Source organism: Centruroides sculpturatus, unplaced genomic scaffold (genome assembly GCF_000671375.1).
Source record: "Centruroides sculpturatus isolate CEXI.00-Female unplaced genomic scaffold, Cexi_2.0 scaffold1360, whole genome shotgun sequence".
NCBI lineage: Eukaryota > Metazoa > Arthropoda > Arachnida > Scorpiones > Buthidae > Centruroides > Centruroides sculpturatus.
Genome location: NW_019385513.1, coordinates 127384 through 138742, shown reverse-complemented (window position 1 = coordinate 138742; position 11359 = coordinate 127384).

Sequence of the window (11359 nt, the reverse complement as noted above, 5' to 3'; positions counted from 1 at the left end):
CCCTCGTGTGTAACGAAAGAGGTATACTTTCTACATTTCTCATTAATGTCAACGTGGAAAAATCCATTTTTTAAATCGAGCGACGTGAACACTTTTGATTGTTCCAAACGATCTATCACATCCTCAATCAAAGGCAAGGGGAAGTGATCTCTGACCGTTTTCCGATTCAACTGTTTAAAGTCCACGCACAGTCTAATTTTGCCATTTTTCTTTTTGCATAAAACCATTGGGTTCAGCATAATCTGAACAGCTAGGTTTGATTATGCCACCGTCCAACCATTCTTGGATTTGGTCTTCTACTATTTTTTGTTTTTCGAATGACATTCTACGTGGGCGATGACTAATGGGAATTTCGTCAGTTAAAATAATTTGCATCTTCAATCCTGTATCCTTAACCTTATTTGGCTCATAGGTTGTAACTAATTCCATCAAATTCTGTCGTTGCTTTCTATCCAGAATGTGACTTAAATTTATCTGACAACAATCTGTCGCATCTGCCAATTGACCTAAAAAGCATGTTTTTTCGTTCTCATCTTCTGAGGGATCAGTTAAATCATACTCCCTGTCGTCGGTGAACGAAACATGGTTAAAACGGTTTAATCTGCCCATATCTGCACTTGATTGCATTTTTTTGCCTTCATTGCAAAGCTTACTCGAAAATGTATCAGATTTGGAAGTAAACTTTTCGTTTTTATTTCTGCCGAAATCGTTTGTGTCACTAATCACAAGGGATGATTTAGTGTCTTGAAAACCATTTCCTTCTCTCCGCTCAGTCGAATGCGAAAGGAACGTCTGCTCTTTTCTAGAGGCGTCATCTGATCTAACGAGTGTTGATTCAGCCGCAGACCTTCCATCGGGAACAAAAATTCGAGTATAATTAACACGAATATTATTTTGACTTCGTTTCCCCATGACTTTGAATCCGTAGTTTGTTATAGAGAAGTTCACTTTATTCAGAACATCTATTCCTATTATTATGGAATTACACAGATCACCTTCTACTACGTAAATATTTGCAGGAAGAGAGTGTTCGTCAATCTTTATTTCACTTTCGAAGCAACCTAACGGAGAAATACTATTCCCATCTAATCCAATTAAAGATGCATCATCTGAGCTTACTTTCGGAGTCCCTACTTTATCATAAAAACGCCTTGGTATCATTGTTATTTCCGACCTGGTGTCAATGAGTCGTTTTGTTTTTGCACCTAGGATTTCAACATCCGTTTCAATTTTGTTGTTACATCTAGAGAAATGACTTAGTTCAACTTTTGTTTACTTCTTTTTGAGGACAAGCGTTAGCTTTATGGCCGAATTTTTTGCACTTAAAACATCTAATACCTTCGGATTTATACACGCAATTACTTGAAATGTGACCAATTTCATTACAATTAAAACATTTGAGAGTTTTACTGTAACGCTTATTTCGATAAGGCTGGGGTTTTCGATGCTCTGTAGGAAGATTCGGTTTAGATTGAAACGAATCGAATTATGCTGCAATTATGATCAGGGTTAGGGGGATGGGGTTGTTTAGTAAAATGTTTATAGATAAAATGTCTCAAGAACCAAAGGAGAGGGAAAGGGAAATTGCTATTAGAATTATTACATCTCCAATTCGATTTGAGAAGATAGTAATTGTTCCTGCATTTAGGGAGTGAGAGTTTTGGTAGTAGATTACTAAGCAATAGGATACTAGTCCTAAGCCATCTCATCCTAATAGGATTCTTATAAGATTTGGTCTTATAATTAATATGATTATGGATAAAATAAATAAGAGTACTAGATAATTAAAACGTGTGGTATATTTTTCTTCAGCTATGTATTCTTCTGAGAATCATAGTACTATTCTTGAAATGATAAGAACTGTGGTGGAAAAGATTATTGAAATATAGTCTATAATTAAAATTATTTTTAAATTGGTGGAGGTTAGTGAAATAAAACAAAAGGAAAAGAGAATTGCAAAATTTTTATGAAGTATGAATCCTCTTATTATTAGAGAGGTTGAGGCGCACGTATTTAGCCCAAAACGTGTACGGGTAACGGGTGAGCGCCGCCATCTGGCAGTTCTGGACCGTCGATAATAGCGTTTGCTACGTTTAGCTTGGTGAATACACGATCGGCTTAAACGTCTTCATTTTTTTGTGTGTTTGGGGTTAAAATTATGATTTATTTTGCTTCCGCCATTTTTTTCAACTTATTTCCCGTGAGTCAATGTGCGATGTTCACTGAGTCACGTGATGTTATGAACGTGTGCCTCAACGATTTTTACTTGGACTTGAAACGTGTAACGTGTACTTCTGCTACCCGTACACGTTTAACGTTTGAACTTGTGCCTCAACCTCTCTACTTATTTATTTTATTCTGCTACCCGTACACGTTTAACGTTTGAACTTGTGCCTCAACCTCTCTACTGTGTTTGGGGCGGAGATATTGACCCCCGAAAATCGGCAACTCTGATTGCTGTATATGTAGTCAGTCAGTGACTTTTTTACTTGCCGGGAACTCCTGATATAAGACACTAGATTATTGGATCAAATTTCATCTGTTATTATTAACTACAGAACGTCCTCAATATATGTCATACGCAAGTTCCTAAAACTCGTCGTGAACAAAATGTTGTACCTCGAATATCAATTTCTCACCGAAATAACATTATGTGAGAGATATGGTACATTCCAGACCAACTAAAAACAATTTATGTGGAAGTGTCTAGTGTATAATAACAAACTGTTTATGTGGAAGTGTCGCTACTTGTTATAACTTTCAATACGTAGTATGGCCGGATGTTTGAGCGGTTAAGTCTTCGGTTTACCGCTCTGAGATCGAATTCGGGCTGTTGAAGAACCCTAATATGTCAAGTCCAGCTCACATTGTGGATCTTCGGAAAGCAAGGATGGGTAAGATTAAAACAACCCACTCTTAGTGCCTTCGATAAACAAAACAAAACAAAAAAAAATCATCAGCTGCCATGTTTCAAGTATGATAAAATATACGATGAGCACGAAGATCTTTAGCCATAGTAAATTTCCAGAGATTTAACAGAAAAATTCATCACAAAACGATTATTGATGCGAATGTCTAAAATTCCAATTAATCGATGCACGTTGTGATTACCAGAGCCCCTTCGGAGGCCAATTTAGTCTTTTAATAAATCTATCAAAGAAAAGTCTGCCCAAGAAGGATCACCATTTATTTTGCATTCCAGACTACACATACACATTAATGGCGACAGGCCTTCCCTTTTAGGCTTCATGCCGCTAAGTCTTTTAATCTTTAAAATTGACATTTCCACTTCCCGGGACGAGGACCCAGGGGTTGGATTTGTGGGAAGCGAGTGTTCGGGTTGTTTCATTTTGTCGAATTGCAGAGAATTACACTTGACGTGTAAGCCGCAAATAGAATTAAAATTCTCTGAGTTTTACCACTCAGAAGAGGAGATTTATCTTTTACTGATATCCAAAATTCAGTTAATTCCATGCTGATAAATTTTGTTTTCAACGTATTGTCGCAAGACAACTCAATAAGATTCTCTTCTTTTGAAGTGCGTGACTGCGAGAATTCGAGTAAAGGTTAAACGGTGTATACCTTCGTGTACAGTGATGTTGTGTCCTTATGTGTATTTGAGATCCAAGAGCATCTTTCGACATATCTAAAAACAGAAAAACGGTAAATTACGATACGAGAATAAGATGTGTAAAAAAGAAAACGAAAGCGTTCTTACATCAGAGATTTCGAAAAATATTCACTTGTATGATAAATGGCCACTTCGTCCTCTTCGTGTTAAAGTTGGGGAGTGAGATTCTTCTTTCTTCCAAATGTTCCTACAAAACACAAAGACAGTGAGAAAGTGAGACGATCATTTATTATCTAAGGTCAACATTATTATCTTTATCAGACAGTCTTCCCGAATAGTGTCATGAGAGGAGCAAAGGCCCTGACCTAACCTAACCGAAAGCTCATCCTCATAACAGCTATTCGGGAAGAAAGGTCAGCCGAATGTCGCGTTCGGTGAGTAAACGTGTCACGTCCGGGTGGTCACAATCGAAAGTCAAATCCGTCGTCGTCGACCGAGTGTCAAGTTTGGGAGACAAGTCCGTGGTCACATCCGGGTAAGGGAAAGGTGTCNCGTGTACGTCGGACGCGTAAACGTGTATGTCGGACGTTCAGCGCCGCTTTCCTATAAGTCTAGAAGTTTGATTATGGTGTTTGGATAGTCAGTGGAATCATGCTCGACGTCCCAAACACCATTGCCAAACTTCTAGGCCTTTAGGAAAACTTCCGACGTACACGTTTTCGCGTCCGACGTACACGTATACGTCGGCCGCAACCTCTCTATTGTGTCTCAAGAGTAACTTCTAAATGAAATAATACTCTATTTGAAATTACAAAAGGAATTCCATTACTCGAACTCGAAGGAACGTGCAGTTTACAGCACGTAGATAGCGTGAAATCTATACCGTAACCTTGGAACTGCGGATCCAAAATGGTGGCTCCATAGGAATCATTGGTGTCCTGACCTTATGTTTATAGACCTTGTAAATGCCTACAAACAACAGCGCACTCCCATAGTAGCGTAGAGCCACAGCGACCACTACTAACGAACGCACCCTGTAGCTTCTTTCGTTATGCGCACGATCCTGAAGATGACGTTGAAAACGTAATGTATTTTTTTATGGAAAAATACTTTTCTCGAAAATGGAAGCAGGCAAATCCAAACTTTTTTTTTACTATTGTAACATGGTTCAGATTTACGTTACAATAGTAAAAAAAGTAACTATAGTACAATAGTAATTAGTACTATTCAGTTGGCAGCTTCAGTATGAAATTATACCTAATCTGACGAAGAAATTCATGTCAAAATTCCATTAGTTTCAAGTTTTTTTTTCTGCTTAATTTAATTTTATTACTTATAATCGTTAATTTTTTATCTTATCATTATTTCTCAATCGACAAGTGTAACAACGTAAATAAAGCAAGTGCAATGCTTCCTGATTCAAAATTGTTTTTTAAACAAGAACTCTCGACGAATTAATACATGACACGACTATCTTCTAACGGTAATTTAACTTTTTAACTTCTACACTAGAAATTTAGATATTATTTTGATGTTAGAATAATGTAACGAAACGATGACGTCATCTATGTTTATATCAAAATATATTTTAAATTATCGTCATGTTACTGAATATTGTTTAGTAAAATCGTTATAAAAAGTTTTAATTGGCATAAATTTGAGCTTTTGTAAATCTGAGTATCATTTTGAATAAAATTCATTTGTATTCTTATAAGGACAAAATTAAGCTGTAAAACTGAATTATCTCTATGATGGGAACCCCGTGAACTTTGACCTATCGACCCGGAAGTTTCGCCAGTACCTCATCGATAACGAGAAAAGCTTAAGTTTAATTAAAATTTCAGCTTTCTAGACCCAGTAGTTTTTTCTCTACGAGCCTCTGCAGTGCCGGATGAAGAAAATTGAGATAAAAATATAGCTTTTATGGAGATTTTGTACTTTTCAATTGCTTATATTCGGCAACTACTTTATACAAAAATCTTGAAATTTTGCATACTTCCTAAGAAAACAATTTTCCTTCGAACGACACGAGATATTCGAAATTACTGTGTTTGGGGCGGAGAAATTGACCCCCGAAAATCGGCAACTCTGATTGCTGTATATGTAGTCAGTCAGTGACTTTTTTACTTGCCGGAAACTCCCGATATAAGACACTAGATTATTGGATCAAATTTCATCTGTTATTATTAACTACAGAACGTCCTCAATATATGTCATACGCAAGTTCGTAAAACTCGTCGTGAACAAAATGGTGTACCTCGAATATCAATTTCTCACCGAAATAACATTATGTGAGAGATATGGTACATTCCAGACCAACTAAAAACAATTTATGTGGAAGTGTCTAGTGTATAATAACAAACTGTTTATGTGGAAGTGTCGCTACTTGTTATAACTTTCAATACGTAGTATGGCCGGATGTTTGAGCGGTTAAGTCTTCGGTTTACCGCTCTGAGATCGAATTCGGGCTGTTGAAGAACCCTAATATGTCAAGTCCAGCTCACATTGTGGATCTTCGGAAAGCAAGGATGGGTAAGATTAAAACAACCCACTCTTAGTGCCTTCGATAAACAAAACAAAACAAAAAAAAATCATCAGCTGCCATGTTTCAAGTATGATAAAATATACGATGAGCACGAAGATCTTTAGCCATAGTAAATTTCCAGAGATTTAACAGAAAAATTCATCACAAAACGATTATTGATGCGAATGTCTAAAATTCCAATTAATCGATGCACGTTGTGATTACCAGAGCCCCTTCGGAGGCCAATTTAGTCTTTTAATAAATCTATCAAAGAAAAGTCTGCCCAAGAAGGATCACCATTTATTTTGCATTCCAGACTACACATACACATTAATGGCGACAGGCCTTCCCTTTTAGGCTTCATGCCGCTAAGTCTTTTAATCTTTAAAATTGACATTTCCACTTCCCGGGACGAGGACCCAGGGGTTGGATTTGTGGGAAGCGAGTGTTCGGGTTGTTTCATTTTGTCGAATTGCAGAGAATTACACTTGACGTGTAAGCCGCAAATAGAATTAAAATTCTCTGAGTTTTACCACTCAGAAGAGGAGATTTATCTTTTACTGATATCCAAAATTCAGTTAATTCCATGCTGATAAATTTTGTTTTCAACGTATTGTCGCAAGACAACTCAATAAGATTCTCTTCTTTTGAAGTGCGTGACTGCGAGAATTCGAGTAAAGGTTAAACGGTGTATACCTTCGTGTACAGTGATGTTGTGTCCTTATGTGTATTTGAGATCCAAGAGCATCTTTCGACATATCTAAAAACAGAAAAACGGTAAATTACGATACGAGAATAAGATGTGTAAAAAAGAAAACGAAAGCGTTCTTACATCAGAGATTTCGAAAAATATTCACTTGTATGATAAATGGCCACTTCGTCCTCTTCGTGTTAAAGTTGGGGAGTGAGATTCTTCTTTCTTCCAAATGTTCCTACAAAACACAAAGACAGTGAGAAAGTGAGACGATCATTTATTATCTAAGGTCAACATTATTATCTTTATCAGACAGTCTTCCCGAATAGTGTCATGAGAGGAGCAAAGGCCCTGACCTAACCTAACCGAAAGCTCATCCTCATAACAGCTATTCGGGAAGAAAGGTCAGCCGAATGTCGCGTTCGGTGAGTAAACGTGTCACGTCCGGGTGGTCACAATCGAAAGTCAAATCCGTCGTCGTCGACCGAGTGTCAAGTTTGGGAGACAAGTCCGTGGTCACATCCGGGTAAGGGAAAGGTGTCGAGTCCGGGTGAAGAAAGACGACTTGGTGAAAATCGAAGAGAATCACCGCCTAGGCCAAGGGAACCGCAGCCGCCCGCAGCAACAAAACCACAGACACCACGGTTCTTCGACTTAAGCTGCTCTCTCTTCCGATTCCTTCCCGTTCCGACTTCCGGAAGGAAGTCGCGGACGAAGAGGCAGAACGCGACAAAACAGGAAGTGACAACTCGGACGAGCTGTCACTTCCTACATCCTCCACAACAAAACAAACTTTGTGGACGGATGATCCCCGAAGACCTTGGCCAAATGCAACGGACCCAGTATGTTTCTCCCGACTCCGGGAGAGTGCCACGCCACACGCACTAGGGCAATGTCGTCACCCGCTGCCTCTCGCTCGACGGTCTCTCCCGACACCGAACTAATCGATTGGGAAGAGAAACGGTCGAACCACCGGTACTGTACTCGAACGTCTCTTCGGGAACGGTGAGAGTCCGAGAGACTCGTTCGGCGCCGGTATCCCCACTATCATTGACCGACTGCTCAATATTTATTGATCTGTTGCATTGTACTGTACAATCGGCAGCATAAGTTTTTATTTCCATTTTTGCAATTTGAAATGTATAATAAAGTTTGTGATTGTTGCAAAGAACATTTTTTACCTAATAATTTTTAATACCATTAATTTGTGATACATAATATTCTGGTAATACATAATAGGGGAAAATGGTGCAAGATGGGGCGATGGGGTAAGACGGGGACGTCTATTTATTCGTGGTTAACGCGCTTTCATCTAGCTGTTATTTGCAGAACTAAATGTCAACCTCAAAAAAAAAATGACGGGACGAGAGAACGTCCGAATCGCTCTCTTTGCTTGGAAGTAAGACAGTTTTCCATGTTTCGGCAATACAGTACTTCATCTAATTTTACGCCCGCTACAAAGTTTCTACAAAGTAAGCATCATTGTAAACTTTTACATTATCTTTCAGATGATATTATGATATTCGAAGTAACCTTTAAGACTGAAATTGTTGTTTTGAAATAAAGTTGACCCATGTTTGCANCAAAAACAAAAAAAAATCATCAGCTGCCATGTTTCAAGTATGATAAAATATACGATGAGCACGAAGATCTTTAGCCATAGTAAATTTCCAGAGATTTAACAGAAAAATTCATCACAAAACGATTATTGATGCGAATGTCTAAAATTCCAATTAATCGATGCACGTTGTGATTACCAGAGCCCCTTCGGAGGCCAATTTAGTCTTTTAATAAATCTATCAAAGAAAAGTCTGCCCAAGAAGGATCACCATTTATTTTGCATTCCAGACTACACATACACATTAATGGCGACAGGCCTTCCCTTTTAGGCTTCATGCCGCTAAGTCTTTTAATCTTTAAAATTGACATTTCCACTTCCCGGGACGAGGACCCAGGGGTTGGATTTGTGGGAAGCGAGTGTTCGGGTTGTTTCATTTTGTCGAATTGCAGAGAATTACACTTGACGTGTAAGCCGCAAATAGAATTAAAATTCTCTGAGTTTTACCACTCAGAAGAGGAGATTTATCTTTTACTGATATCCAAAATTCAGTTAATTCCATGCTGATAAATTTTGTTTTCAACGTATTGTCGCAAGACAACTCAATAAGATTCTCTTCTTTTGAAGTGCGTGACTGCGAGAATTCGAGTAAAGGTTAAACGGTGTATACCTTCGTGTACAGTGATGTTGTGTCCTTATGTGTATTTGAGATCCAAGAGCATCTTTCGACATATCTAAAAACAGAAAAACGGTAAATTACGATACGAGAATAAGATGTGTAAAAAAGAAAACGAAAGCGTTCTTACATCAGAGATTTCGAAAAATATTCACTTGTATGATAAATGGCCACTTCGTCCTCTTCGTGTTAAAGTTGGGGAGTGAGATTCTTCTTTCTTCCAAATGTTCCTACAAAACACAAAGACAGTGAGATGATCATTTATTATCTAAGATCAACATTATTATCTTTATCAGACAGTCTTCCCGAATAGTGTCATGAGAGAAGCAAAGGCCCTGACCTAACCTAACCGAAAGCTCATCCTCATAACAGCTATTCGGGAAGAAAGGTCAGCCGAATGTCGCGTCCGGTGAGTAAACGTGTCACGTCCGGGTGGTCACAATCGAAAGTCAAATCCGTCGTCGTCGACCGAGTGTCAAGTTTGGGAGACAAGTCCGTGGTCACAGCCAGGTAAGGGAAAAGGTGTCGAGTCCGGGTGAAAAGTGTCTAATCCGGCATCCGGGTGAAGAAAGACGACTTGGGGAAAATCGAAGAGAATCACCGCCTAGGCCAAGGGAACCGCAGCCGTCCGCAGCAACAAAACCACAAACACCACGGTCCTTCGACTTAGGCTGCTTTCTCCTCCGATTCCTCCCCGTTCCGACTTCTGGAAGGTAGTCGCGGACGAAGAGGCAGAACGCGACAAAACAGGAAGTGACAACTCGGACGAGCTGTCACTTCCTACATCCTCCACAACAAAACAAAGTCTGTGGACGGATGATCCCCGAAGACTTTGGCCAAGTGCAACGGACCCAGTATGTTTCTCCCGACTCCGGGAGAGTGCCACGCCACCCGCACTAGGGCAATGTCGTCACCCGCTGCCTCTCGCTCGACGGTCTCTCCCGACACTGAACTAATCGATTGGAAAGAGAAACGGTCGAGCCACCGGTACTCGAACGTCTCTTCGGGCACGGTAAGAGTCCGAGAGACTCGTTCGGCGCCGGTATCCCCACTACCATTGACCGACTGCTCAATATTTATTGATCTGTTGCATTGTACAATCGGAAGCATAAGTTTTTATTTCCATTTTTGCATTTTGAAATGTATAATAAAGTTTGTGATTGTTGCAAAGAACATTTTTTACCTAATAATTTTTAATACCATTAATTTGTGATACATAATATTCTGGTAATACATAATAGGGGAAAATGGTGCAAGATGGGGCGATGGGGTAAGACGGGGACGTCTATTTATTCGTGGTTAACGCGCTTTCATCTAGCTGTTATTTGCAGAACTAAATGTCAACCTCAAAAAAAAAATGACGGGACGAGAGAACGTCCGAATCGCTCTCTTTGCTTGGAAGTAAGACAGTTTTCCATGTTTCGGCAATACAGTACTTCATCTAATTTTACGCCCGCTACAAAGTTTCTACAAAGTAAGCATCATTGTAAACTTTTACATTATCTTTCAGATGATATTATGATATTCGAAGTAACCTTTAAGACTGAAATTGTTGTTTTGAAATAAAGTTGACCCATGTTTGCAATCAGTANTACTGTGAAAAACTTGGCTTCTATTATACTATTTTAGATGCGGGTTTTTGCGTTTTTGATTGCGTTTTAATAGGGTACGTCAACAGAATGTATACTAATTAGAAATTTTTCGAAAAATTCCCCCCCACGGGGGAAGTGTTATACATTTATAATACATACATTTTGAGCCACAACAAGGCGTGGCGGGGTCTGCTAGTACTGTACATAATATTCTGGTAATACATAATAGGGAAAAATGGTGCAAGATGGGGCAAGACGGGGACGTCTATTTATTCGTGGTTAACGCGCTTTCATCTAGCTGTTATTTGCAGAACTAAATGTCAACCTCAAAAGAAATCACGGGACGAGAGAACGTCCGAATCGCTCTCTTTGCTTGGAAGTAAGAGTTTTCCATGTTTCGGCAATACTTCATCTAATTTTACGCCCGCTACAAAGTTTCTACAAAGTAAGCATCATTGTGAACTTTTACATTACCTTTTAGATGAAGATATTATGATATTATGGTATTCGAAGTAACCTTTAAGACTGAAATTGTTGTTTTGAAATAAAGTTGACCCATGTTTGCAATCAGTATGAAAAGTGCACGTTGGGGCAGATGGGGTACCCCATCTTGTCCCAACGTGCACTTTTCATACTGATTGCTCTATCATCTTGCCCAAGGTTGGCCACGAATTCTGCTGCTGGCTAGAGGCACTGCAATATAGTGCAGCGAACTAGTTTTAAATTCGTTGTCATTGATAATTC